Source organism: Sander lucioperca, chromosome 24, assembly GCF_008315115.2.
Source record: "Sander lucioperca isolate FBNREF2018 chromosome 24, SLUC_FBN_1.2, whole genome shotgun sequence".
NCBI classification, from domain to species: domain Eukaryota; kingdom Metazoa; phylum Chordata; class Actinopteri; order Perciformes; family Percidae; genus Sander; species Sander lucioperca.
Window position 1 is genome coordinate 3396831 of NC_050196.1, and position 27108 is coordinate 3423938.

General features: G+C 41.5%; 1 long non-coding RNA gene across 1 annotated transcript in view; it reads left to right on the forward strand.

The window, feature by feature from the left end:
- Window positions 1–27108, forward strand: part of LOC118494501 — a 71315-nt gene that overhangs the window by 23008 nt on the left and 21199 nt on the right. The gene's annotated exons all lie outside the window — the stretch shown is intronic.

Genomic DNA, 27108 nt, shown 5'->3' on the forward strand with positions numbered 1-27108 from the left:
CATTCTTTTCTCCCGTAGGTTTGCTGCTACAATATTATTTCCATATTTCTTTTTGTTTATTAAATTTTCAAAACATACTGTGACAGTGTCTTTTTTGTATTATTTCTGACTTTTAACTCTTTATTCTAGACCTGTAAGCACAATGTATACATATACTTTTTCTGAACAGGTTTTATCCATAATGGACCCAGGCAGTTTTTTGTTTTAGTTAGGACCCAGTACTGTGACTGGCCAAATGCATCCCCCAACTAGCCTGACAAGCCAGAGCCACATCAAGATGTTGGGTCTGGGAACTCACCATTGGTCGGGCTCAATCCGAGGGGCGGGATAAACGGTTGTCTTTCAAATTCCCTCTGCACTCATAGCCAACCAGAGCAACACTGGTTGATAGATTAAACTTTTGCTGTATTTGGTCGGCAAAACTCCGAACACATCTTCCTTTTTCAAGAATGACTTCAGTGCTTAACTCCAAGTCTTCCAGACTAAAGCCGATTCGAAAGACCGCTGTTCGCCAGCAGCAGCAGCCATCTTCTTTGTTTCCAAGTAGCAGGCAGAGATTGGGACTCGAGTCTGAGACTCTGACTCGAGTCGCACTTAAGTCACACAAACAGCTGACTTCAGACTTGACTTGTAAACCAACTATTTCTGCCTCCAAACCTTGCACTGGAGAAACCAAGCCAAAACCCAAAGGTTAGCCTAACAAGTTCACTACTGCTGTCACTACTCCATCTCAATGGAGAAGAACAAACTCATGTATCTTGCTCTTCAGCAGCCATATTTGATGTTTTTTTATGTCCTGGTAACATAGCAAAGGAGTTTGTGCTTGATTGCACATACTGCTGAATGTACTGAGGCACAGTAATTCTTTGAGCTAAAAGCTTATATCAACATGCTTACAATAGTAACATGCTGCTGTGAAGCAGGTTAAACAATGTTTAACATGTTTATCATGTTATTTTGGCGTATTATCATGCAAACATTTGCTAATTAGCAGTAATTAAACTGGTATTTGGCCATATATCAAAGTATTGGACAGGTAAAACTTTGTGATGGCGCTAAAAGTCCAAGGACCACCACAGTTATTAAAATGTATCCTTAGGGAAGGATTATTGTCTGTACCAAATGTGGTAATGGTAATCCATCAAATAGTTGTCGAGACATTTTAAAACCATGCATAGCAACCTTATGATGATGCTAGATGAAAAGTCAGTGGATTACCAAAGTGATTAGTTTTCATCTTCTTGGGACCATGAATGTCCATACATGAATGTTCCATTACAGACCAGTATTTAATGAATTAATGGCGTGACTAATAGTTGTGCCTATGTTTGTGTCTTTTTTCCAGGAAAGAAGAGAAAAGGCAAGGGCAACTAGAAACATGCAGTCAAGAAGAGTTTCCAAGAACAGACAAGAGTCTTCAGAGTCAAAGAATAAACAGAAGTGAAACAATAATTGTCTGAACCAGCTGGCCTCCAACACGTATAACCCGATTTCCATAAACACAATTTTGAATACAGGCTTCCTCAACCATGACAAAAACATCACTTTTATTTATAAAAAGAAAAGTCTACATCTGGACTTACATTAAATTTGTAAATATGCATTAAACTCTAGATTAGGACTGATAAAGCGAGCATGACCTATGGCATTATAACCAGTCAACCCAGCTCCTTCCAAATCAAAGTACATTTGGAATATTCATATTATAGGCGTACATTTGTTAAACCAGCATGTTAGAAATTCCTTTAACTTTGAAATATTGGAAAAATGTTCTGTTAGGGAATTCTCTATATCTGAATGATCACTACCAAATAAATTAGACGTGTCAGTAGTATCCACAAACTGTATACTTTGTGTTTCAGCTTATTCTGTCACAATAAACACAGCCAAGAATCTTATCCCTTTTAATAATTCTAATATCTACTTCTAGATGAAAGTGCATTTTGAATATCAGCTTTATAAATCTGCCGTAGGATCACACAAGCCCCTGTTACATTACATAGATTTCTTTCTCTTTGAATATTATATACATTTTTTTTTTTTAAGAAAAGGATTTTCTCTAAGGCTTTCCCTTGTTTCCCTTTTTCACCCTCTTTAGAATGGCCATTCTTTTCTCCCGTAGGTTTGCTGCTACAATATTATTTCTATATTTCTTTTTGTTTATTAAATTTTCAAAACATACTTTGACAGTGTCTTTTTTGTATTATTTCTGACTTTTAACTCTTTATTCTAGACCTGTAAGCACAATGTATACATATACTTTTTCTGAACAGGTTTTATCCATAATGGACCCAGGCAGTTTTGTGTTTTAGTCAGGACCCAGTACTGTGACTGGCCAAATGCATCCCCCAACTAGCCTGACAAGCCAGACCCACATCAAGATGTTGGGTCTGGGAACTCACCATTGGCAGGGCTCAATCCGAGGGGCGGGATAAACGGTTGTCTTTCAAATTCCCTCTGCACTCATAGCCAACCAGAGCAACACTGGTTGATAGATTAAACTTTTGCTGTATTTGGTCGGCAAAACTCCGAACACATCTTCCTTTTTCAAGAATGACTTCAGTGCTTAACTCCAAGTCTTCCAGACTAAAGCCAATTCGAAAAACCGCTGTTCGCCAGCAGCAGCAGCCATCTTCTTTGTTTCCAAGTAGCAGGCAGAGATTGGGACTCGAGTCTGAGACTCTGACTCGAGTCACACTTAAGTCACACAAACAGCTGACTTCAGACTTGACTCGGACTCGAGCTTCAAGACTCGTCAACAACCTGTTTTCATGCAATTATTGCTTTTTAAATAAAAATGTATTCATGTATTTCTATTTTCTTTTATTGGCGCATATATGTTGGGGAAACATATATGACGAGCTTCATGTCCCCTACCCTTATGCCGTAATGTGCAACGTAACGCATGTGCTATGCCTATGTGCGCTCACTCACATTTAAAAAAAATGCATTGACGATGGCGACACCAAGTCCTCCCGGAGTTGTGCCTTTTGTCATTAGTTTTGCTTTTAATAACTTCGTAAACAGTGGCAGTAAGCGAACCGCTACATGCAAGGTGTGTGGCAACAACGTCGCACTTCATCATCAGTGGCGGCGCCAGAGATGTTCTTTTGCTGGTGCTTTGGGGTTGCTGGACGTTTCAGTGAGGGTGCTCTGAAATTTTGAGTTTCCCTTGACACAAATAGGCTAACGTTACACACACTCGCGCAGATGCCCACCCACCTCCGCCGCGGTTTACTAAGCGAGCGAACAAGAGAGATTGATTTAAAGTTGCCGATACAACAGCACCATAGAACTCTGATTAGCCCACCAAACATATTTCAAATACCAGCCAACAAGCCGGGTTCAAACAATCATTACTGCAGCTCTCATACAGTGGCTCAGAAGATTAATGCAGCAGGCCAAATACACCACCCATAGCCAAGCACACACATAAACACACACGCGCATGTATCGTCACACAGTTTTCACACTTGCACATACGGTCAAAATAATGTAGTCATCTGTAGTGACTTAATATATCTAAATAAGCCACTGAGGGCGAACGCGTTTTCTGAGCTAAAAATAAACCGATGTCCAGTGCGCTGTATCACTTTCGGTGATCCATTTATGCATGGACCCCTATCAGCTGACTCACCCACTGTGGCCTGGCTGTGCGATCCCCTGGTATAATGTCATGTACAGCAGGGTGACGTTAAGCATCCTCAGCAGCAATCACAGCCGTGGTCAGGTCACCTTCCTCCGGCCGCTTTTCTTAGTCCCAGTTGTTGACAAGTTCACCATATCTCTCACTCTCATTTACAGATTTTGATAAAGTCTCCACACCTTGACGTTTAGGGAGTAAAAAACTATCCATTGCTAGCATTAGACTCACTTCTCTAATCCTAACGGCTCCAAATATTGAGCTCTTCTTCTTTGTGAATACGTTACTGGTCAGAAGTTCAATGTGTGCTGCACCCTTTGGCTGAGGTAAAGGGTAAAGGTAAAGGTAACAAGCTAACCATCGCAAAGTGTTGTGCTATTGCTGGGAACAGGCAAATTGTATCTTTATAGTTGTATCCATATGATGTGACAGACTTAGGTTAATATTTCACCAGGTCCGAAGGCTAGAGGGATGTGTTAAGTAGACCCAATAAATTTCTCCTACAACGGATTGATACTATACTGTATGGATGGTAGCTACAGGACATGCTTTGAATTCATAAGATTTAACAATACAGTGTTAGGGACAGATCAGATGGACAGAGACTTGAGACTTGACTTGGACTCGTGGCAAAAGACTTGAGACTTGACTTGAACTTGCCCCTCAAAGACTTGAGACTCGACTTGGACTTCCAAAAAATGACTTGTGAACATCTCTGGTAGCAGGGAATTCACACGGAACCGTTGGAACTCTGCCGTCCTTATGTTAAGCCTGCCCACCGACTGTGTGATTGGCCTGACCAGAATTTGGTTTTTCCAGCTTGCAGGCCAACGGAGAGTTGCTCGACTGACCCTGGCTGCAAATTACATTTGCTGCCGCTAGGGTGCGTCCAGATTTCTAGGCTATCCCCCAACTTCAACTTCAACTCTATCACACCAATCAGAGCGTAAGAATGGTCGTACATTGATAAATGCAGCGGCTGGAAACGATCGTAATTTAAATATCACGCCCCAATATATTCTGGGTTTTGAGGCCTCGCCCCTACAATTTACGACATGGAGATACGTAATCCGGCTGAGAAGCGGCACTTTTCAGAGGTGGAGATTGAAACTCTGATATCTCAGGTTCATTTGCACTAATGTATGTAGATTTGGCAGCCTGAAAACTGTTATTAAAGGCTGTAGAAAGAATGCGGAATGGAAAGAGATCACTGATGCAGTAAACAGTGTTGCTATGGTAAATCGGACTCCAGCTGAAGTTTATTTAATTTATACATCCTTGACATATGTATGCTATAGTCCCCATAGTAATATACAGGCTTATATTGCAATCTATTAGGCCTACATGGTTTATATATATTTAAATAAACACACAGTAGCGGAGTTTATGCAGTGTCTTTTATTTTACTCGTGTTTTTTTCATGAGTCAGAACTGTGAGGGAGAGCGCGTGTCCTCCGCCCCCCATGCTGGACCACCACCTCGACCCTGTCTCCTGACAGCAGAGGGGCTGGAAAAACAAGCCGAAATATATCGGTCAATGGCAGAAATAAATGTTGTGCATCGTCATGTTTCCTGTATTGAGTATCATTGCCAAACATAACAATATACCTTTTAAAAGCGAGGAATAATATCCTGTCTCCTTCGTATAGCCCCAGTTGGGGCTGTGCTGGACACTGCTCTCTGGGCATCGGGTCATCTGGCTCCAGAACCCCACAGGCTAAAACAATGTTGCAGAATTTTTCTGCTGTGTAGGGTCCCCCCCCCCGCTGATGCAAGACCATGAGCCATCTGCCCTTAATCAATCCGATGGGGCGCTCCACCGTGGCCTGTGCGCATGTGCGTGCACTGTTGTACCGGCGAATAAAGGTCTTTTAAAAGAGCCAGATCTGCCATTGCTGATAAGTGATCAACTGATGACTTCTCCTTCTCCTGATAAACTTTTTATATGCTGCACCGCAAGTCCACACTGACTCGAAAACTTGCGTACACGAGTTCAGACCAGACGTGAGATTTTATCGCAGCCTACGCTCACGTTCAAATTGATAAATCCCTTGCTTTGCGTAGGAATCGTCGTACGCCCGTTCTACGCCTGTTTTTGGTTGTACGCACGTTTCATAAATGAGGGCCATTGTCTTTTAAGAACAACTTTCTTCTTTTTATTTGCACAGACAGTACTGTCTAAATCTGTTGACAGGACCACAATGACAGCCTCGTATAAGCTTTAGGAGAATTTTAAAAAAGCTGTCTTACTGGGGATTTAGCCCCTCCATCTCTTATACTGTTAGGTTGCAGTTTCTGACCCAAAACACAGAAACTAAACACGAGACTCAGGGCCAGATGTACTAACGCTTTTGCGCCCACTTCAGGCGTATTTGTTTCGCAACGTGCGCGTAAAAGCATGGCAAGGTATGTACAAACAGGCCGCACTGAGGTAAAAGCGCAGACTGCCTGTCGCACCTAATTATGCACCAAAGCGCACCTAATTATGTATTCCGCGGTATGTACAAAAAGCGCTCCTCTATTTTGTGGTGAAAATTCTCTGCCTCTTAAAAGCAGGTGTAAACCTGGAAGCGGGTTTCCTCGCATATGCCTCCTGGTGAAAAGGCAGCAGTAATCCGAGCAAGATGGAGAGCAAGATGGAGACATAGGCCAAGGAGACGAGCTGAAAAGATTTTTGCCATAAGGATCACACTTTTTCAGTTGAGTGAACACAAAATCATTAAGCGGATTAAGTAGCCATGCAATATTACAGTTACTGGAAGAAATCAAAGAGGACATTGAATCTCTGACTCAGCGTTGACATTCCATTCTAGCAGTTGTTAAACTCCTTGCTACATTACAAATATTGGCATCAGGATAATTTCAAACAGTCATAGCATCAGGCAGTGGGAATATCGCAGTCTGCACTCAGCCGTATCATAGCACAAGCTTTGCTACAGCGCAATTTACGGTATAGTGGGTGGAGAAAGGCGCTGATTACCCAATGAACTGCAGGTTTGGTAAATACAACGTAAGTTGAAGTATCACAGCGTGCGCTTTCTGCAGGTTGGCCATGGCACTGATAACGCTACATTCGCAAATGTACATACATCTGGCTTCAAGGCTGATAATGAGGTCCAGAGAGCGGGCAGCCAGCGAAGAGTCCAAAAACGAGTTCAGACCGTCAGCAGAGCAAACACTAGTAGTGCAGGCAACGTGTCTTGGAATGGCTAGTGCAGAAAGTCTGAGGCGGCGTGGAGCAGTGTCTGAGCAGAGGAGCAGACAATCAATTTACAACAGAACTATGAGCAAACTGACTTGAGACTTACCATTGACTGAAATCTTCTGGCGAAGTTACCACACAGGTAAACAGGTAGACAGAACACTATGACGAAGATGGTGAGTTCAACCAGGGCTTTTGGACTGGTGAGTTGAATAGCTGATTGGCAGCAGCTGCAGCAGGTGTTTGAGTGGCTGTGCCCCTTGACCTAAAAGCACAGGGGAAGAATCTATCTTTTAAAGACAAGGACAAAGTTTATGCAGCACAATGTATACTGAGTTCCATGTATCCATTAGAACCAGTTTGTAAATGTAAATGTTTGTTTGAGAGTGTGTTTTGTTGAGTAGTTTGCTGCTATTTGTAACATAGCAGAGTTTATATTGTGCCCCATTCTTTTTGTATTCAAAGGTGACAAATTTCTTACTAGTTCTATATGACATGTTTTGTCATATAATTGTAGAATTGTAGAAAAGTTGAACGTCTGGAAATCTTCTAAACTTGAGGTTCATAGGCTTCACCTTAAATAACTAAGGGTTACTTTAAACGAGATGCTGAGAAAGGCGAGAACTTGCTCAGCTTATACCCTCGATTAGCACAATGCCAGAATCTTATTTGACACCATTAATGCATTAGTGTCTCCTTATGGCCCTGAAACAACTGTGTCATCTAAATCGGACTGTAATGAATTCCTCCACTTTTTTGTATATAAGATCAGAGATGTTAGGGCAAACATCTCACCATCACTTTCTCAGAACTCTGCCTGTGACTTGTCTCCCGCTCATTCTTGGTCCACTTTTAAACCTGTGACATTACATGATATCACCTCTCTGCTACATACTTTGAAACCCTCATCTTGTCCTATGGATGTTGTCCCTACTGTGCTATTTGTACAAGCTTTTGACTCCATTGGCCTCTGTATTGTTGAGATGCTCAATACTTCACTTTTAACTGTTCCTAGTTTTTTTTTTTCCTAGTTTCTTTTTTTAAACATGCTGTTGTTTAGCCTGTACTTAAAAAGCCCAGTTTGGATCTACTACAACCCTAAGAGCTACAGGCCAATATCCAAACTTCCATTCATGTCAAAAATGTTAGAAAACGTTGTAGCAGAGCAATTCATCCTTTTCCTAGAGCAGGGTTCTTCAACGTTTTTTAAGCCAAGAAACCACTGAACTGAGAGTGAGATGGAGCAGGGACCCCATACTACATATTATATAAAATGAAGTTGCATATTAAATTGAGCCTACAATAATGTGTAGGGCGGCCTAAAGCCTTTATACATACCTTATATTTATTGGCATGATTTTATCAATTATGTTACAATGTTAAAAATACATGTGGCACAGTTAAGCAAGCGGTATACCCGCCGTTCCTGACCTGTCGCACGACAATGTGACGTCATGGGAGCGCCGTAACTATTTATACTCACGTGTGGTGGTCGCGACACTAGTTGCAGTCTTCTCCTGAACAGAGGTGTTGCAACTGAGGAAAGGCTACCGACTTTGCTATTTCTACGGACTAGAAGAAAAAGAAAAAGGTAAACAATGGTAGAACTGGCAGCAGCATCGACGTCAATGTTTTGATTCGATTCGATGACCTACTTCGTCGTATCAAGCCTTTCATTCGCCATAAAAGAACTAATCTTAACCCAGTAAGACTTGCAGTTACTCTCCCGTTGCCCTCAACTCGTCCATGCTTCCTGTTTCCACTTTGTCGTGTGCCGCTGAAAAAAATAGAGTGGTGCACGACCTCTGGTCGCACACTTTAACTCCTGGTGCGCCAGCAAGATCTACGTCATTTTGACGTCACATTGTCGTGTGACAGGTTGGGAACGGCGACTGTAAAGAGGCCTTTAATCCTTATTAACTGGATCTGTGGATGGCTATCTTAGTGATTACCTTACCTATAGGCCAGTAATCCTATCATCAATGGGTTTTTTTCCACAAATAGGCTGATTTATATTTGCTAATATGTTGGATTCATGTTAAGACATTTTCATTTTTGTAAAGAAAACTTTCAAAAAAATTAACAATAATTTGGTGGCGCCCCTGCCATAAGTCTGAGGACCCCCTAGGGGCACTGGACCCCCTGTTGAAGATATCGGTCGTAGAGAATCATGAGTTGTTTGACAATTTCCAGTCTGGTTTCCGTAAAAACCATTCTACGGAAGTTTCTAGTGATATTATGATGTCAGCTGACTCTAAGGAATATACAGTTTTGGTCCTATTGGATCTTTCTTCTGCTTTTGACACTGATTGATCAGAACATTATGATAAATAGACTTCGTAATCTGGTTGGGATGTCTGGATCAGTTTTAAAATGGTTTTCATCTGACCTTTCTGGTAGAAGTTTTAGTGTTTATATGAATCAGATCATGTCTGAAACTGCAGAGTTGTCGTGTGGGGTTCTGTCTTGGGACCTATTCTGTTCCTCTTGTACATATTTCCTCTAGGACAGATAATTAGCCAATTTAGCGACATATCTTACCATCTGTATGCGGATGATATCCAACTGTACTGCTCGTTTAAGGAAACTGAGTTCTCTAAACGGTCTTCTTTAATCAACTGTTTTACTAGTATTAAACAGTGGTTATGTGACAACGTTTTGCTTCTGAACTCATAAAACAGAAACACTAATTATCGCCCCTGAAAGTCGAATCCCTCAGATAAAGCAGCACATAGGTGACTTAGGCTTGTCTGTCCAGCCGAGCCTCAGGAGCTTAGGTGTTGTTTTTGATAGAGCTCCATTCTAAACAATTAGTTAGGAACTGTTTCTTCCAACTGAGAAATATTTCCAAATTAAGAACACTTTACTGTCTCCAGGCTGTTCAGAACTCTGCTGCAAGGCTTTTATCTCACATTAACAAAAGAGCACACATCACGCCTGTTTTAGCAGCACTTCACTGGTTACCAGTCCAGTATAGAATTAAATTTAAAATCCTGGTCCTTACTTTTAGAACCCTGCACAGTCAAGTTCCTCCTTACATCTCTGACTTGATACAGTTTCACACTCCCACCCGTAGTCTGAGGTCATTAGGTCAGAGGCTATTAGTGGTTCCCCACACTCAGTTTAAAACTAGAGGGGATCGATCATTCCAAGTAGTGGCTCCTAGGCTGTGGAATGACTTGCCTCCCTCTCTACGTTGTGTGAATTTTGTCGAATCTTTTAAAAAGCAATTGAAGACTCTGCTGTTCAAGTAGGCTTTTAGTTAGTTGAGTTTTTTTGTAATGGTTGTTTGTTATGTTTTCTATTTGTATTTAAATTTTCTTATATTTTAATTTGTTGTATTATATTACATTTTGTTAAGCACTTTTTGATTTTTATCTGTGAAAGGTGCTATACAAATAAACTTTACTTACTTGCTTACTTACTTTGCCAGAAGAGAGGTCTGTATTTAGAGTCCTCTCCTCTCCTCTCCCCCTATGTGTTTGTCTCCCATCTGTGTGAATGATTTGCTTTAGTTTTGGGTCTTGTGTGTTTGTGCAGTCTGTCCTCTTTTTTAGATATCCATGGTGGAGAGGAGGTAATGTGGCTCAGGTATGTTTGGCAACAGTTGCTTTACGTCCTTCCGGGTCCATTCTTCATTGAAGTTAATATAAACTTAGGTTCGGGAGCAGGGCCACACCTCAACACCTCTAATCACCTGACAAGCCAACTGTGTGTGCTGTTTGTCTGCTACTTCTCGAGGACAGACAGACCGTGCAACACGATTAAAAACAAAAAAATGTTTTCTTCATTTGACCATCACTACCCCTCCATACACAATCACAGAGCCTCCGACGCTTCCAAGTTCAAACAGTGTTGTCACACATGACGTCCGGGGGCCTCCGTTGCCTCCACGGCCACAGGTCACACCAGCGCATTTCTCCACGCAATATGCAACTATCGACCATGCCAACACCCTCATCCGTTTGGCAGGCCATGGAGTTTGGCTTAAAGAAGACATCACTGGCGCATTCAAAGTCTTGCCCATCCATCCAGACTTCTGGCATTTCTTCGGAGTTGGCTGGAAAGAAACGTTATTTTTCTGTGCGCCTCACCTTCGGCTAAAAGAGCAGTCCCAAGATCTTTAACTCTCTCTCAGAAGCACTGTGTTGGATCCTGACTAACAATCAAACTCCCTCATATACTCCATCTTCTCGACAATTTTCTTGTAGACACTCCATCATCTCCCCCTCTCTTTGGGCTCCGTACCCTCATTTACACAGACAGCGAGACCCCACTGAAGGCCGGCGGCGAAGGCGATATCCCTCAGGAGGCCAGCGGTGAAGGAGAAAACCATCTGGAGGACGGCTGCGAAGGCGATATCCCTCAGGAGGCTGGTGGTGAAGGCGATATCCCTCTGGAGGCCGGTGGCGAAGGCAAGATCCCTCAGGAGGCTGGCGGCAAAGGCGAAAACCATCTGGAGGACGGCGGCGAAGGCGATATCCCTCAGGAGGCCGGCGGCGAAGGCGATATCCCTCTGGAGGCCGGCGGCAAAGGCGAGATCACTCAGGAGGCCGGCCGTGAAGGCGAAACCCCTCTGGAGGACCGGCAGACTGAGCAGGAGAAGAGGCAGCTGGGTTGGAGACAGGCGACGAGTCAGCTGGGCTGAAGACAGGCGACGGGTCGGCTGGGCTGAAGACAGGAAGACTCAGGAACAGCAACACTGGTCAGCACGGACTCGGGGCTGCCGGCGACCTCGGGCCCAGAACCGCCGGACAGCACAGGTTTGGGTCCGCTGAACAACTCAGAATCAGGCTTGCTGCACAGCATGGACTCTGGACCGCTGCACAGCACGGGCTCAGGAACACAGGTCAGCTCAGGCCCACGAACACAGGTCAGCTCAGGCTCAGGAACATAGGTCAGCTCAGGCTCAGGAACACTGGCCAGCTCAGGCTCAGGTACACAGGTCAGCTCAGGCTCAGGAACACAGGTCAGCTCATACTCAGTAACACTGGTCAGCTCAGGAAAACTGGAAAGCTCGAAAACACTGGGCAACTTGGGCTCGGGGGCTCAGGGCCGATGAACAGTGAGGACTCCGGACTGAAGAGAGGTTGAAGCGGGGCATGGCGACGGGAGCCATGACGACGGGAGCCATGACGTCCTTTTCCCCATCTACGGCCTCCACGGGTCCCTGGGAATATGGCTAGGTGGGTGCCCTCAAAAGACTGCTGGTGGTCGGGGAGTTTTGATGACCAGGTGGCAGTAGGGCAGTCAAACTAAATTTCCGGAGAAGCAGACCGGGGAGCAGGCTGGGTGACGGACAAAAAAACTGTAGTAACACTGCTAGCAGGCCTAGCAACTGGCAGGCTGGAAGGCTGCTGAACATGAGGCTCGGAACGACCGCCAGGCTTGGAGACGGGGAAGCCAAATTCCTGCTCCATAGCCTGCCAGCGCACCTCCATCAGGTGCCTAGCAAAGGCGGGGTCCTCCTCATGAAGAGAGCGATAAAATGTTATCAGCTCACCATCTGTGTCCATAGGGTGAAGTAGAGGCTCAAATACTGCTGGGTTCATTTTTGGTCGGATTCTTCTGTCACGGTGTAGAGAAGGCTTGGACCCAAATGCAGTTCAACAAGATTTATTCCAACCAAGAAATAACACTTACAATGAATCGTCCACAGGGCAGCACACAACACAACATAAACCACACCAACAGAAAGCAAGAATCCGACAAGAGACAAGGGAAAACAGAGAGACTAAATACACAGGGTAATGAACACTAACAAGGGACAGGTGATACAACAGGTGGAACAAATCAGGGTGGGGCAGAACAATCAAAAAAGGCGGGAAACAAACAAAGACAGGAAGTAAACTATACAAGACAAGGGAGACAAAACAGACTACAAAATAAAACAGGAAACAGAACATAACAGAAAAACAAGACTACCACAATAAGACAGAACAAAATACCAAAACCCTGACAACAGCTGCAATCTCAGACCAAACCATCCATGTCCTCGGCCGCTGGTCATCTCAGGCAAATTGCTCTTATAGCTGCAATAATCTCAATGACCTCCATCAAGCTCACACACAAATCAGTAAAATTCATTCTTACACTTTGGGGGTCTGAAATCATCTTGGGTGAAAGCACTTGAGACAGAACCCCCACATTGAGTCTCACTCCATCCAGTCTCTAGTACATACTCCCGGACCAACCAAGCAGACGACATCCCCTATTCAATCCCCATCTATTCCTATGTTCACATTCAACGTAATCAAGCATTCATTAAATCAACATTGTTGTGGTGTGGTCCTTGCTAGTGAATACATGTTTATAATCTATCTATATGGTCATATGGAGTGTCCATACTGCTATTTTACCACCACTTTGATTTCATGTTAATGACCTGGTTTGGCTCTCTCTGTAAAACACATGCATCATATGCACATCCAGTCAGTGTCTTTCTGTCTCAGGCTCTGATGCACACACTTACACACACACCTAGTGTGCCACTCTGCCTTTGATGTAGGTTTGAGAAGAAAGCCTTCATCAATAAATAAATAGCTGCCTGCAGCAATGATTTATTTCTGCTGTCTTCATTTCAATCTCTGATTCATATTTCATTGAGGTTCCACAGATGTAGTTTATCCTGATGTTTGTAAAGTCTGCTGAACTTTGTATTGTTATTTGACATGTTTTTTAAGTTTTTGTATGACGAGGAGTCATCCAACTCACTCACTTGGTGAGTGTGTGTGATGTCTGATCCTAGTGGTGGCGCTGTCATGGGGGAGAATTCTCTGGGCTTTCGCAGGGTTTTATATTTTACAAGGAAAGACACTTGAGCGTCGTGTGCGGCAATTGGTACACTAGGCTCTGTGGAGGTGTGTCCGTCCTGTCTCCTTCAGGTTGATTAGGAGGAGGAGAAGGCAGGTGAGGGTCTCTTTTGGCTGGCCTATAAAGGAGAGGAGCTCACGGCCAAGGCTGCAAAAGAGCTGGCTTTGAACCGGACTGAACAATAACAGAGACAGTATTTTATCTTTTAAGATAGATTCTATTTCTTTTATTGGACTTTTAATCTGTGTTTTAAATCTGCTTTCCTTTAGTTATAATAAATTAAGTTTGTTTTAAAAAGCAAATTCTCTGTCAGCATGTTGTTTTGGTCGGCAAAACTCCCCAGTATAGAAATATATTGAACTCTTATCAAAAGTCACATTCCACCCCTGTGACACACAACATATGTTTCATTGCAACTGTGTGTGATCCTCTTCCTGCATGTTTTGTCAGGATATTAATTGTTCTTTTCCTTGTTTCTGCTATTGGATTTTTACTGTTTGGTCCTAAACTTCCAATGTCAGCATATGTCTTTCATTGCATGTATTATTAAATCACACTAATTTTAACCGATGTTCTAATTTACTGACTGGTCACAACAAGTACACTACAGCTTCTTCCGGTGTCTTTTTTCTAATAATAGAAAAAAAAACGTTTAACAACCTTTTCTATGACCTCAGTTTGAAAGTTGACAGATAGCTACAGTGATAACTCTCATGTCAATTAGGTCAAATGGCAGGTTCATAAGGTGATGCAAGATGATGTGCTTTGTACAGTATGAAACCACCATGAAGCCTATAGGTGGACTGTTGGGTGACACCAAGAAAGTTGCACACAACTAAGGCCCTTAATCCAGTAATTAAGCAATTAAGCTCCCAAGCACCCAAATGATTGGCCAATGATTAAACAAAATTATGTTTCATTTAAGTATTCAAGAACAATATCATATAATTTGATTTTAAAATATATTTTTGACCATATGTACATTCCTTAAAAAAAGAGAACTGTATACCCTATCAATAAACCATAGCTGACAACAGAACTTAAAGCACTGATTATGGACAAAAAAAAAGCCTTTTCAAGGCTGTTGGAATTGAGTAGGAAATGAGAACAGTACAAAGGGAGATCAAAACCAAAATAAAGGAATGCGAGGCAGCCTAAAGGGATGAAACAGAGTCACACTTTAAGAATGACCGAGAAAGCCTGGCAGCGTTTACAGACTATTACAGGATAGAAACCCAAAGGACAATTTATCTCATTTACTAACGAGCAGGGCCTTGTCAATGATTTAAAAAGCTTTTGTTGTAGATTCCACACCAAGGATTTTAGATCAGAGCAAATGAGAGTAACTAAAAGTGGAAAAGACACTTTTTTCTGAAGAAATTTGTGTGCGCTAATTAATAAATGCACCCACACCTCTAGCAGCAGGAGAAGTAGCTCGCCTATTAATTTTAACCATTGTCTTGGCACAGTTGGGGTGATGACACAGAGGGTTCTGGCCAAAAAAAAGAAAGAAAAAGAAATGTGGGGTCAGCTGGCAAAAATGTTGAAGCTGGCTCTAGAGGTGTAAACGATTAAAATGTCTCCATAAACATCTGCCTTTACGGAGATCGTTAGTATCGTGCTACAGTGCACATTCTATCAGTTGCAGTTCTAGGGTTTTCCCTGCATTCAACTACAAATGATTAGCGCCGCTGCTGTATCAAAATCTCCCCAAATGCAATAAACTTGCTATCTCTACTTTAAGCAGTCAAAGACAGGAATGAGTGGTGATAGATCGAACACCCCTAGACATTGCCACAGCAGTCGGTTATTGGTTGTTTAAAAGCTCATGTTTCACCGAGCGCGGGGCACCATACACACAAAGCGGAGCGTAGGAAAGAAAGGTGAAGTGAAGATAACGTTGTTGGTACCGGTTACAAACAGGATTGCCAATGAACGACACAATAACTTGCTGACGAATTTGATGTTTTTGTGTTTTTAGCTGAACTAGACAAGAGAATATTCGGGTAAAATAGATCTGTGATGCAGTTTTGCCCTCATTGTTCTCCGTTAAGTTTGCTGGCAGTCATGTAATGAGCCCCGGTGCATTTTATATGGAGTTAGCACTGATCCGGACTCTATTTAAAAAATTGCCTTTTAAATGTCAGCAACTGGTCAAATGGCAACTTAGAAGGAAATTTGGCCTTGTGTGTTGCAACACGTCCTCATACCTGAACGTCAGAATAGGTCAATAGTGATGACTTCCAAAACGATTTTCTGTTCCACCGTAAATGCAGTCGAATGGCAGCAGTACCCGGATGTCCGTGTTTATCTGCCGGTAAAACTCCCGTTGGATGACTTGTTTCAGAAGGGTTGAAAATCTGCAACTTTTCCTCTTTAGCGTTTAGCTTAGCGTCATAGTAACCATAAACAACACTGGCTCTAGCCGTTTGCTGCTTTCTGATTCGTGCTGGAGGGAGCGCACCCATTGGTTGTTGACAATGTTCCCATGATCTAACTTCACTACCAGATTAAAACTTGTTTGATTTTGTCGGAACGTCAAGACGGGAAAAAAGGCTTAGACTGAGTTTTATGACCAACTTACACCGACTTACATCTCAGGATTTCATTCCAATATTTGAAAATTGTCTGCGACAGTGGAATCGCTAGAAAAGTCGTTTGGTGTAAGGTCCGCATGAACTGCTGCAGTTTTCAACACTTAATTAATATTGGGAATTGTCATTTGCTTTTGCAAAATTGCTACAGCAATGAGAGGTCGGTGCCTAACAAGAAACATAATAATGGGTCATTATGAGATGCTTGCACTTACTCCACTGCTGTTATATGTATTGCTCTTATTGTCATCTAAAAGAACTACTGCATCACCTTGGTCTAACTGTTTAGTTCTCCCATTGCATTTTAATTAGCTGTTCACTTAGTCAGTGGTCTCTTTGTCTGACATAAACCCAGCATGCACCCTTGAATTCACAGCCTCCCACCTCCAAGATATTCTGATTGGCCCCTTCAAATCTATGATGTGGGAAATTAGCAGAGCTAATCTTTTCAACATAGGTGGGTTTAGGTCAGAGCCATGTTGAGGCTACTAAGTGCCTCAAATGTGATATCTTGTATAGAATGTATTTTTGTATTTTGTATTTTAAATAAATACATTTTCTCATACCAGTATGCTGTATTTTATTTTGATACATTTCATGAGTAATTATTTGTAATTTCTATCAAGATACTTTTTAATGTATTTGTGCCCATCTCTGCCTCCTCTCCAGCCACATTCCCGGTTCCTCAAACCATTGCCATTCTCCTTACACCCACCAGATGCACTCACACTTTCCCTTCCTTCCACATCACCTGACTGCCCCACCCACATACACACCTGTTTCCATTTTCCTCATCAGCCCTGCAGTTACCTGACTTTCCCCGCCTACTCTCACCTGTTTCCATTTTCTTTCATCAGCCCTGCTGTTTATGACCAGACCTTTTCTACACACTCCTTGTGAGTTCATTTACAGTAAGTGTCTTTGTTGTTTTATCATTGTGTGCTTTGGCTTTCAAGCCTTATAAGTTTTAATCTGTATCTCCCTGATTTATGGACATATGATTCTATGCCTTACATGAAATTGTTTGCCTTCTTGGACTGTCATCCCAATTACTACCCTTGCCTGCTCATGATTCCGTAAGTTCTTGTACCCTTTTGTCAGTCTGCATAGTGGTCTGCATTTGGGTCCTATCAACATTTCCCTGCTTACTTCAGCTGTGACAATAACAGTCATGTTGACTGGTCAGAATGTGTTGTAATTGTGTTTTATTATGTGTTTATGACAATATGGTATCATAAAAGAAGTTGTTAAAACAATATTTCTTCATCAAAAATATAGTATAGACTCATGTACTTAGTTACATAAATTATATTCTTAATAAAATGTATATTGAATGAAAAGTTTTATGTTGATTCCAGACCAACAAAGCAATAGTGGTTAAGTGAATGTTTGTGAAGAATGCATATAATGTTAAAAACTAAAGGCCTGCATTATTGCAGTGATAAGGTGGTATCAGAGCTTTTATCTCCACCCTAGATACAGCTACTGCAGCTACACAGCTACTGCAACAAACAAAGCTAGTTGTAATCTAGTTAACACCAAACAGGACTAGCTCCAAAAACGGTCTTTTTAGTCCATCTGTGGTGGATATGGTGGTTTCATATGGGTTTGTCAGGCCATTTCAATCAGGAGAGACTTTGTTGCAGATATGCAAAGGTTTATTTGTACATATACATAATATGAAATGTACAGAGTCTTTGGAGATTATGGCGTTTTTCCATTACATGGTACCTGCTCGACTCGCCTCGACTCTACTCGCCTCGACACACTGTGCGTCCGTTTTCCATTGCAGATTTTAGTACCGCCTCAGCGTGGCTGGTCGTTATGCCGTATCGATGCACACACCAGCGCACAAGTATAAACATCAGGCCACTTGAGTTTGTTTTACAGTTCTGTGGAGGCTCCACGCAGAGCTTTCGCCGTAGCCTGTGTAGCCTATGTAAAAGTGGCCTGATGTTTATACTTGTGCGCTGGTGTGTGCGTGGAGCCGGCCATGTGTGTATGTAGTTAGGCTACGGCGAAAGCTCTGCCGGAGCCTCCGCAGAACTGTAAACAAGCGGCGCCGCAGTAAACTACTGTGACCTAACGCGACACACACACAGAACGTCAAAGGTGTGTTGTTGTTGCCAGAAGACACATTTTGTTTCGAATTAAGCTGGAGGCAGCAAAAAAAAACAGCTGGCTAAACTGTTTAAAAATAGCGTGTTTGTTCAGGACACCCCCGTCTGTCGCTTTCACGTCACCTTTTCGGCTCGCCTCAGCTCGCTTGGAACCTCGACTGAGGAGGTACTAAAAAAAGTACCTGTTAGCAGGTACCAGGTACTTTTTTCGTAATGGAAAACCAAAAAAGGCGAGTAGAGTTGAGGCGAGTCGAGCTGGTACCATGTAATGGAAAAGCGCCATTAGACTCCCTCCAAATAATTTTTAAAGGGGTAGAGAAGCCAAGACATAGCCACCAGATGGAGTTTAGACACTGGTGGCGGTGGTGAGGGAGCCCAAAGACCGGAACGAAGGAGTCAACGGGAGTGGTCTGCCAGAGGAACACCCAGGGTGCCGTGGGTGATGATGACTGGAGGTGGAAGGGGAGGAGGAGGGTTGCACTCTTTGCCTGAAATGACAGATGACAGCAGCAGAGAGAGAAACAGATTTAAAGCAGCCATATTATGCTCATTTTCAGGTTCATAATTGTATTTTAAGGTTGTACCAGAATAGGTTTACATGGTTTAATTTTCAAAAAACACCATATTTTTGTTGTACTGCACCGCTCTCTCACTGCTGCAGATCCTCTTTTCACCTGGTCTCTGTTTTAGCTACAGAGTGAGACCTCTTTTCTTCTTCTTCTTCTTCTTCTTCTGTACTATCTTTGTTTGCACTGCACATGTGCAGTAGCTCAGATGTAGATCATGTCAGCTAGCTAGCTCCATAGACAGTAAAAGAAAGGCTGTTTCTACAACTTCAGTCAGTTACAAGGCAGGATTAGCTAGGAGACTTCTAAATGAGGGCGCACATGTAAGTAGTTCTTTTGTAGATTATGATGAACTTGTGTGTGTTGTAGCAGTGCTTTGCTATTGAGAACGAGGTGGCATGACATGGTTAGCGTTAGCATTAGCATGCTAACGCTAACGCTACGAGCTAATGGTTGCGGTTAGCCTGCTCGTTTCGGCTTGTGACGTCACAAGCCGTGCCAATTTTTGAACAGCTCACCCAGAGACTGAAGGCAGGACACATTCAGAAACTGTATCTCACTCTAAACAGCATGGATGGATTTTTTTCAAAGTTTGTATGTGTGTGGAAGCACCAGAGACACAACATAACACCCCAAATCCCAGAAAAAGTGATTTTTTTCACAATATGGGCACTTTAAAGCAGGGATGTAATGCTGTGATTGGCTCGTGAAATTCGTGGCCGATTCTGATTGGTTTAACTGAAAAGTGAACGACTCGAACCACCTGATCAGTTTTAGGAAGAGAGAGAGGTGATGAAGTTTAGAAGTCTTCCTGAAAGAATTATGGGTAGCTCTTTTCTGGGTGTTTTTGTTCTCTGTTTGTCTGTGTGTCTCTGTGGGTGTGTCGATGTTCTTCCACCTGGAGGGCTGGAGGCGTGCCCAGGAGAAAGTAGGTCAAGGGGCGTGGCCGATTCAAACCTGCACAGCCGTTTCTCCACAGCTGCAGCTCACCTACGAGAATCATCCTGCAATACTTAAACCTAAGTACATCCCGTACCGTCATAACCCCAACCGTCAGACACCGCCCACCAAGAGTCTGGGTCTGCCGAGGTTTCTTCCTAAAAGGGAGTTTTTCCTCGCTACTGTCGCAATAGCCACTGCTAATGCTTGCTCTTGGGGGAACTATTGGAATTGTTGGGGCTTTGTAAATTATAGAGTGTGGTCTAGACCTACTCTGTAAAGTGTCTCGAGATAACTCTTGTTATGATTTGATACTATAAATAAAATTGAATTGAATTGAAAAACCCGGGCTGATCACCCCTTCGGCGCCAGTTCGTTATCAACACCCTAGTGGTAACTTGGCTCTGAGTTTCTCGCTTATCTCCAGTTGTGTCCTAGTTATTTTGTGCTCTCTAGTTTTTGCCTTGATTCTCTGTAGCTTATTCTTACCTTGTGTTTTTGTGTAGTGTCCACTCCGACCTGCTGCTACCGCCGCTGTGTCTACAACCTCCAGTCTCACCACCCAGCCCTAATTCTCCACCTGTGGAAACTACTTGAACTCATCTCTGCCTGTCCGCCTCGAGTCTCAGCCACCTTGGATCCTCCTCCCTCGGCTCGCTCTGGAACTCGGACAGCCAGGAGTCTCCCCGCTCAGACATTACCCTCACTCTTCAACTGGGTATTTTTTTTTTTTGTTCATTAAAAACTTTACAAACTACTCTCACTGTGTGTGTAATCTCTGCGTTCTGGGTCAGAACAAGCCTTAACAGAGCTTCATATGAACTCCTAAATAAATAAAAGTGGACATGTTTGTTCCCAATTTGAGAAATGTATAGTAGGACAGCAACTGCATAGTAGGACAGCAACATTTTACTTATATTTACTTTAGCCTTTAATAGTCAGTGGAACTTAAGAGACAACCCGGAAATGGATCAAACGCTAAGAAATGGGCGGGCCGCATAAGGTCAATATGCATTGTTGATGAACTGTGCTGAACAAATTATCAACTGAAATGATAAGGGTCTTTATGTTGGTCCTACATTATGACCTGTCTTGTAATAAGGCCCTGTGTCAAACATTAGAAAATGCATAAATACTAATAATGTTTATACTACATACCACAAACAAACAGTCATTGGGGGTCCAGAAATTCGTTGACTTTACTAGAAAATTTCGTTTCCGTTAAAACTTTTACACAAGCTAAAACTAAACGGGTCAAGTTGTATTGATATAGAACATTACTTAGATGAAGTTTCCAAGTTGTTAGTTCACTTGAAAAAAAGTCCAAGTTTTACAAAATAAATGTTTTTAAACATACATAAAAAACATTTATCGCTACTTAAAATGTGTTACTATAAGTAATGTTGATTTTAATATAATTATATTTTGGTTTTGAGATTGAGATTGTTTAAAATACATTGTTTCAACAAAATTGTATTGATGGAAAGAAAACTAGAGATGTACCGATACCAGTATCGGTATCGGCTCTGATACTGCCTAAAATGCTGGTATCGGTATCGGGAAGTTCTGGAGTTTATGCACCGATCCGATACCACGTAATAAAGCCCTAAAGTTTATTTATGTTATTTTCCCGCTATAACTGACTGTCAAACTGGATAAAAAAAAAGAAAGTTCTGTGGCATTCATTGTTTGTGTTTGTTCATGTTTCACAAAGAGTTTAACCTGAGCCAGACTGACAACAAAGATAGAAATAATATCACATCCATACAGGGATAGTAGTATACTGTTGTTAAAACATAATAAAATATATGACACACTGGTATCGGATCGGTACTCGGTATCGGCTGATACGCAAGTTCAGGTATCGGAATCGGTATCAGGAAGCAACAAATGGTATCGGACCATCTCTAAATTAAACAATACATTTAAATGTTCCAATGTATTTTATTGTTGACAAAACATTTCAAGGTTTTAACAGCAATATAAAAAAACTTGACTACCACTTCTACTGCATCTTCACAAGAACCCTAACAACATAGGTAAACGTTTAGCTCCACTGTAAAACGTTAACCAACCCTGCTTATAACCGTCTCATCCTTTGAAAAGTTTGCAAAGTTACTGCTATAAATGCAAGAAATCACACATGTGCAGCCTTAACAAACACCATTTTAAACAAAGTGTTAGCATTAATAAACAGTGAACCGACAGAATATCTTTAGCATGTTTACACTAAGCTAACTTTAACATTTAGAAAACTTGTTATCACCGGACAGGTCTTTCGGGTAATCAATTTCCCCAGAAAGTTATCCACAGAGTTCACCTTTCCACTTAGTTTTACGGTTCTCAAACTCAAAACGTGACGCAGCAGCCAGGATGAGCGGACACTTCACCCTGCTCTGCACACAGCACCCATGCTGACATGTTGAATTTCGAATGGGCCCCTCCACTCCCTTACAGAAGTGTGTTATTTCTGCTAAACATGATTATTGGCATGCACATTTCAGCTGAATGCTACAAACAACTAATTTGATTTAGTAATGAGAGCGTGTTTTTTTTCAAAACATTAAAGAATAAGTAATTACGACATTCGACGAAAAATGAGGAAAAACGACGAAAAAGACGATTTAAAAAAAAATTATTTTGCATTTCGAGATGCCATGTAGGCAACATCATATGGGTTACATCCTTGGAGTGCCGCACTTGCCTGAGCTCCACTCCTTGGAGTGCCGCACTTGCCTGAGCTCCACTCCTTCAGGATCAAACAATTTGATCAATTGTCTTATTGTGTCTTGTGATACAACATATCCTCTCTGTATTGCATGTAGGTGTAACCATCGATACCCTTGCATCTGTCCATTACAAGCTATTTCAGTTTGCAGGAATACGGCCACCTCTTCCAAGTTTGTGTGGTTTCTCCTTCTGAACAGATGCAATTTTCGGCACAATCTCTTCAAAGTCCTAATACTTATCACCATACTGTGTTTATGCGCTAAACAAGAAAGAATTTCCTTGTTATTAAAACCGATTCTGAAGTATAATTTCACGAGTTCATATAAACCTTCACAAGGCATTTTGAAGAAGACTAGTAGTTTGGTTTATTCTCAAAAGTCCGACTTGATTCTTGAAATATCAAGTTTTTTCTCGACATGTTGACTTTATTCTCGAAATGGTATTTCAACTTTATTTTCGTCATGTTGAGTTTATTCTTGACATTTCGACTTTATTCTCGAAAAAGTATTTCAACTTTATTTTCGTCACGCTGACTTTATTCTCACCATATCGACTTAATTCTCAACATTTCAACTTTATTCTCGAAATGCAAAATAAATAAAAAATCTTCCTCCTTAATTTTTTTCCCTTTGATGTGGCCCTAATGCTCCATCGTAAGTAATGACCAATCAAAAGTTTAATAAAAATCAAATCTGGGTTTACAGTGACATTTTGACATTATGACAAAGCTACATGTTGTCACAATACTCAAGGAAGTTTGTACCACTATTGCTGTAATGGCTGAAGTGCTTTCATATCGATTTCGGACACTTACTTTGGTAGTATACAGAAGCTGAGTAGGCAGGAAGAGGTCAAAGCGTATGCCAGCGTGTGTTACAGAGTTCAAGTCTGTGCTGTTCTTGGAAGCAGTACATACAGTACCAGTAGAGCGCCAGTACTTACCTAACTCAAATGTAACAGTACTAAAGTTTTGTTTATTTTTCGCAGCACTGCACTTCATATTTTCATGCTCTGAGAATTTTCCTTAGCAAAAACCTAAGGTCTTACAATTATTTATATATATATATATATATAAATAATTTATACTTTTTATTAATCCCCAGCGGTGAAATTACAATTTACACCCTGTTGTTATTACACACTACACGCAGGAAATACACACACGCTCAGGCTTGCTCTTTAACATGCACAAATGGAGAGATTTCAGAGTGAGTGGGCTGTGACTGCTGGACAGGTGCCCTGAGCAGTTGGGGGGGTTCGGTGCCTTGATCAAGGGCACCTTGGCAGTGCCACCCTGCCGTTCCTAACCCAACTCCCTATAGACTGAGCTACTGCCACCCCTACTGAATATTATGTAATATAGCTCTTGACTCTCCTCCTTTGATGTGGCTACAAGTAGCTGAATGGATTGGCAATTATTGAATTATTTCTTCCTACCTCCATCTGCTGATTATGTACTTCTGCTTCTGTGTTCTAGAGTCAATTATTTAGGCCTTTGACTTGCAGCCTTTGAGTGCTACAACAGGACTCTCATGTAAAACCAGCTGCAGAGCTCTTATCTTCTAGTCTTGGCTTCACTTCACTGGCTGTCGTGGCTGCCAGTTTCTGGAGCAGCTTTTCTACAAACAAGGTTTAAAAGGTATTTAAAAGCAAAAACCCTGATAAAAGCTTTTGCCAAAGAGCGTATGGAGTTATATTCCTATCTTTATTCAAGAGCGCATTCTATTCAATTTGAGAGCATTTCTCACTAATATTACGTTTAGATTTTGTAATAATTTCCCTCAAAACCTTGCTCTCACACTCAAATAGTCACTGCCCGCGCTTGGATTTGCTCTGCTTGTGCTAAAACTTTCTGCTTGGACTCAGATATGTTGTTGCTAGGACAGATTTCCTGCTCTCAGCTTTGGCGCTTGCAAATCTTCTCCTCTCGGATTTCTCCTGCGCTCTCGGATTGTTTGTGTTACAGCCCTATCAAAATTCCCCAACCAATAAAATGCCAATCTAGTGTTGACCAATGAAATGATCCCTGCCCCGTTGAGGGTGCGTTCGTTTGACATCCCTTGCGGGCGGGTACTGTACCTCCACGTCTCCTCCACTCCTGCCTTCGAGACTTTTTTTTAATATGTACTTCCTTTGCTTTATTACGACTTTTGAAATAAAGAGGCCAGTATATATATATATATATATATATATATATATATATATATATATATATATATATGAACATACATTACATAAATTTTTCTCGTCTTTTAAATCAGTAAGCATTAGAGTTATACAAATACACTTGTAATACTTCATGTAAGAGCCAATTAGTGCTCTTGGTATAAATAGGAACCAATCTTTGGTTCCTAGGGTGCAACCGGGAAGCACATACAGTTTTTGACCACACGGACACACAGACACACGCACGCGAACACCACACAAGCATACACAAGCAGTAATTTGTCTGGAAACCCAACGAATATCTCATGGAAATAAATTTAACCAATGGTGTTAACTGCAAATATGACTTGGACTTTCATTGATCAAAAAGGTAAAAAGTGCATCAATTACTCTATCCGGGTTTAGCCTCTACACTTCACTTTGACAGCTACATAAGTAAATGTACATAAAAGCATATGACAGAAAGACATGAATGAAGTCCAATACAACACCGGCCTCCAGTTGGTGAGAGCCATGGGAACAATGTCACCTTCATGACAATCAGGAGGAAAGGAGCGGGAGTCTAACAGATTGCCGGCCACCATGAATTGTCAAAGTCAAGGATCAAAAGTAAATTTTATTTTAATGGTTATGTGAGAATTTGTCTATGTTGCCAGACTTTGCACGCTTGCAAGGATGTCGTGAATAAACCAAGCATTGGTTTTCTAATGCTAGCTAAAACCCATGTGGTACTGTACTGTTAACGTAACATTACTTAACTGACTGTCTCTGCCCGTTCTCCTTATGTTAATACAATTAATGTTATGGTCTGCTCACCTGAAGCTATCAACCTCTTCGTAGATATACGTTAATTCTTTAAGCTCATTTACAAGTTTAAACTGAACATACTCATGTGGACTGTACTATTTACATGCACATTCTTCTTTGGTTTTGTTTGTTTGCTTCTTTTTTTGACAACTTTGGTTGCATGGAATGTGTGAAAATTCCGTGTGGCCACCACGGAAAACAATGCCAATGTAAAGTCAATGAGAAGATGACGTAGCATTAGGAGCGACTACGGTAGCGAGTAGTATGAAAGCCCGAAAATCTGCGTAGGGAGGTTGGTTGGGTGAAATATGTGCCACCAGAAACTGAATTTTAATCATTTATATTTGAATTTGAATTGCTAAACTTGAATAATTGCATTGAAAAACTTGAATCACTTGAGAATTTGAATCACATAATTTGAAATTGTATAGTTTAATTTCAATCATTGCATTGGAAAACTGAATCTGAATAGTATAATTTGAAATGTAATTTATTCGTTTGGAACTGAAGTCCAATATAATTTGATCCTCACTGAAAATTCAACTCTCTATATATCTTCACATTCGGTTCTCACATTTCAGATTCACTTCTCACAATTCAGATTCAAGTTAGTTGAAGGATGAAGGAAGAGCAATCGAGCGCAGATCGATAGATAGAGTTCAGTGGCGCAGATACACAGGACTCCTTTTCGGCCAATCAGCACCTACGTTTTGGAGCACAGTACCGCCATGAAACGAGGAAGAAGTGCTTGCCTTGACCCAGAGACTCATAGATAATATAATCTACTTAATGTTCAAAATGTAATGCCTAGTGCTAGTAAGCCTAGGTTTATTAGTCACATTCTTCCACTTAAGTAAACTTAAAATGAACTATCGCTCCTTACCATAGCCTAGCCTACTGCATGCAAAATTGTGTGACTATCCATATTTGAAAATACATGCATTTAAACATTTTAATTGTATTAGTTTACTTTGTACATCAGCAAGCCTGCAATACAATATGATGTAGCCAGTCCCTCAGATTGCAGGTTGAAGGTGGCATATATATCATAAAACACATTCTCACCTGTGAAATCCCTTGCTGTTAGTTTTTTTTTTTTTTTTTTCATTTCTTTGGTTCAACATCCATAAGCAGCACAACAGTCTGGCATCTTTAGTGCTGATCCTGTGCCACTGAACTCTTGCTGTGTGTGCGACATTTATGGGCATCAAGCAAAGAGCCGATGCCCAATGCGACAAAAGTTAGGCTACATGTTACACCTTTAATATTTTAACACTTCTATCTACAATTTGGTATACTATCTCAATACATCCTTTTAAATCTTTCAAACATAGAATATGGATGAAGGGTGTACTTCTTTCAGACAATGTTGTACATTGTGTTTTCTACAGATTTCAAGACTCCTGACCAGTCAATACCCGAAACTGGCAAATATATCTGGAGGCTGGCTGTTGTATAAAGCCCTCTGTATTGTAGATATTAAGAAGCTATGCACTGAATCATTTAATCATGTTGTTATTTTTCATTC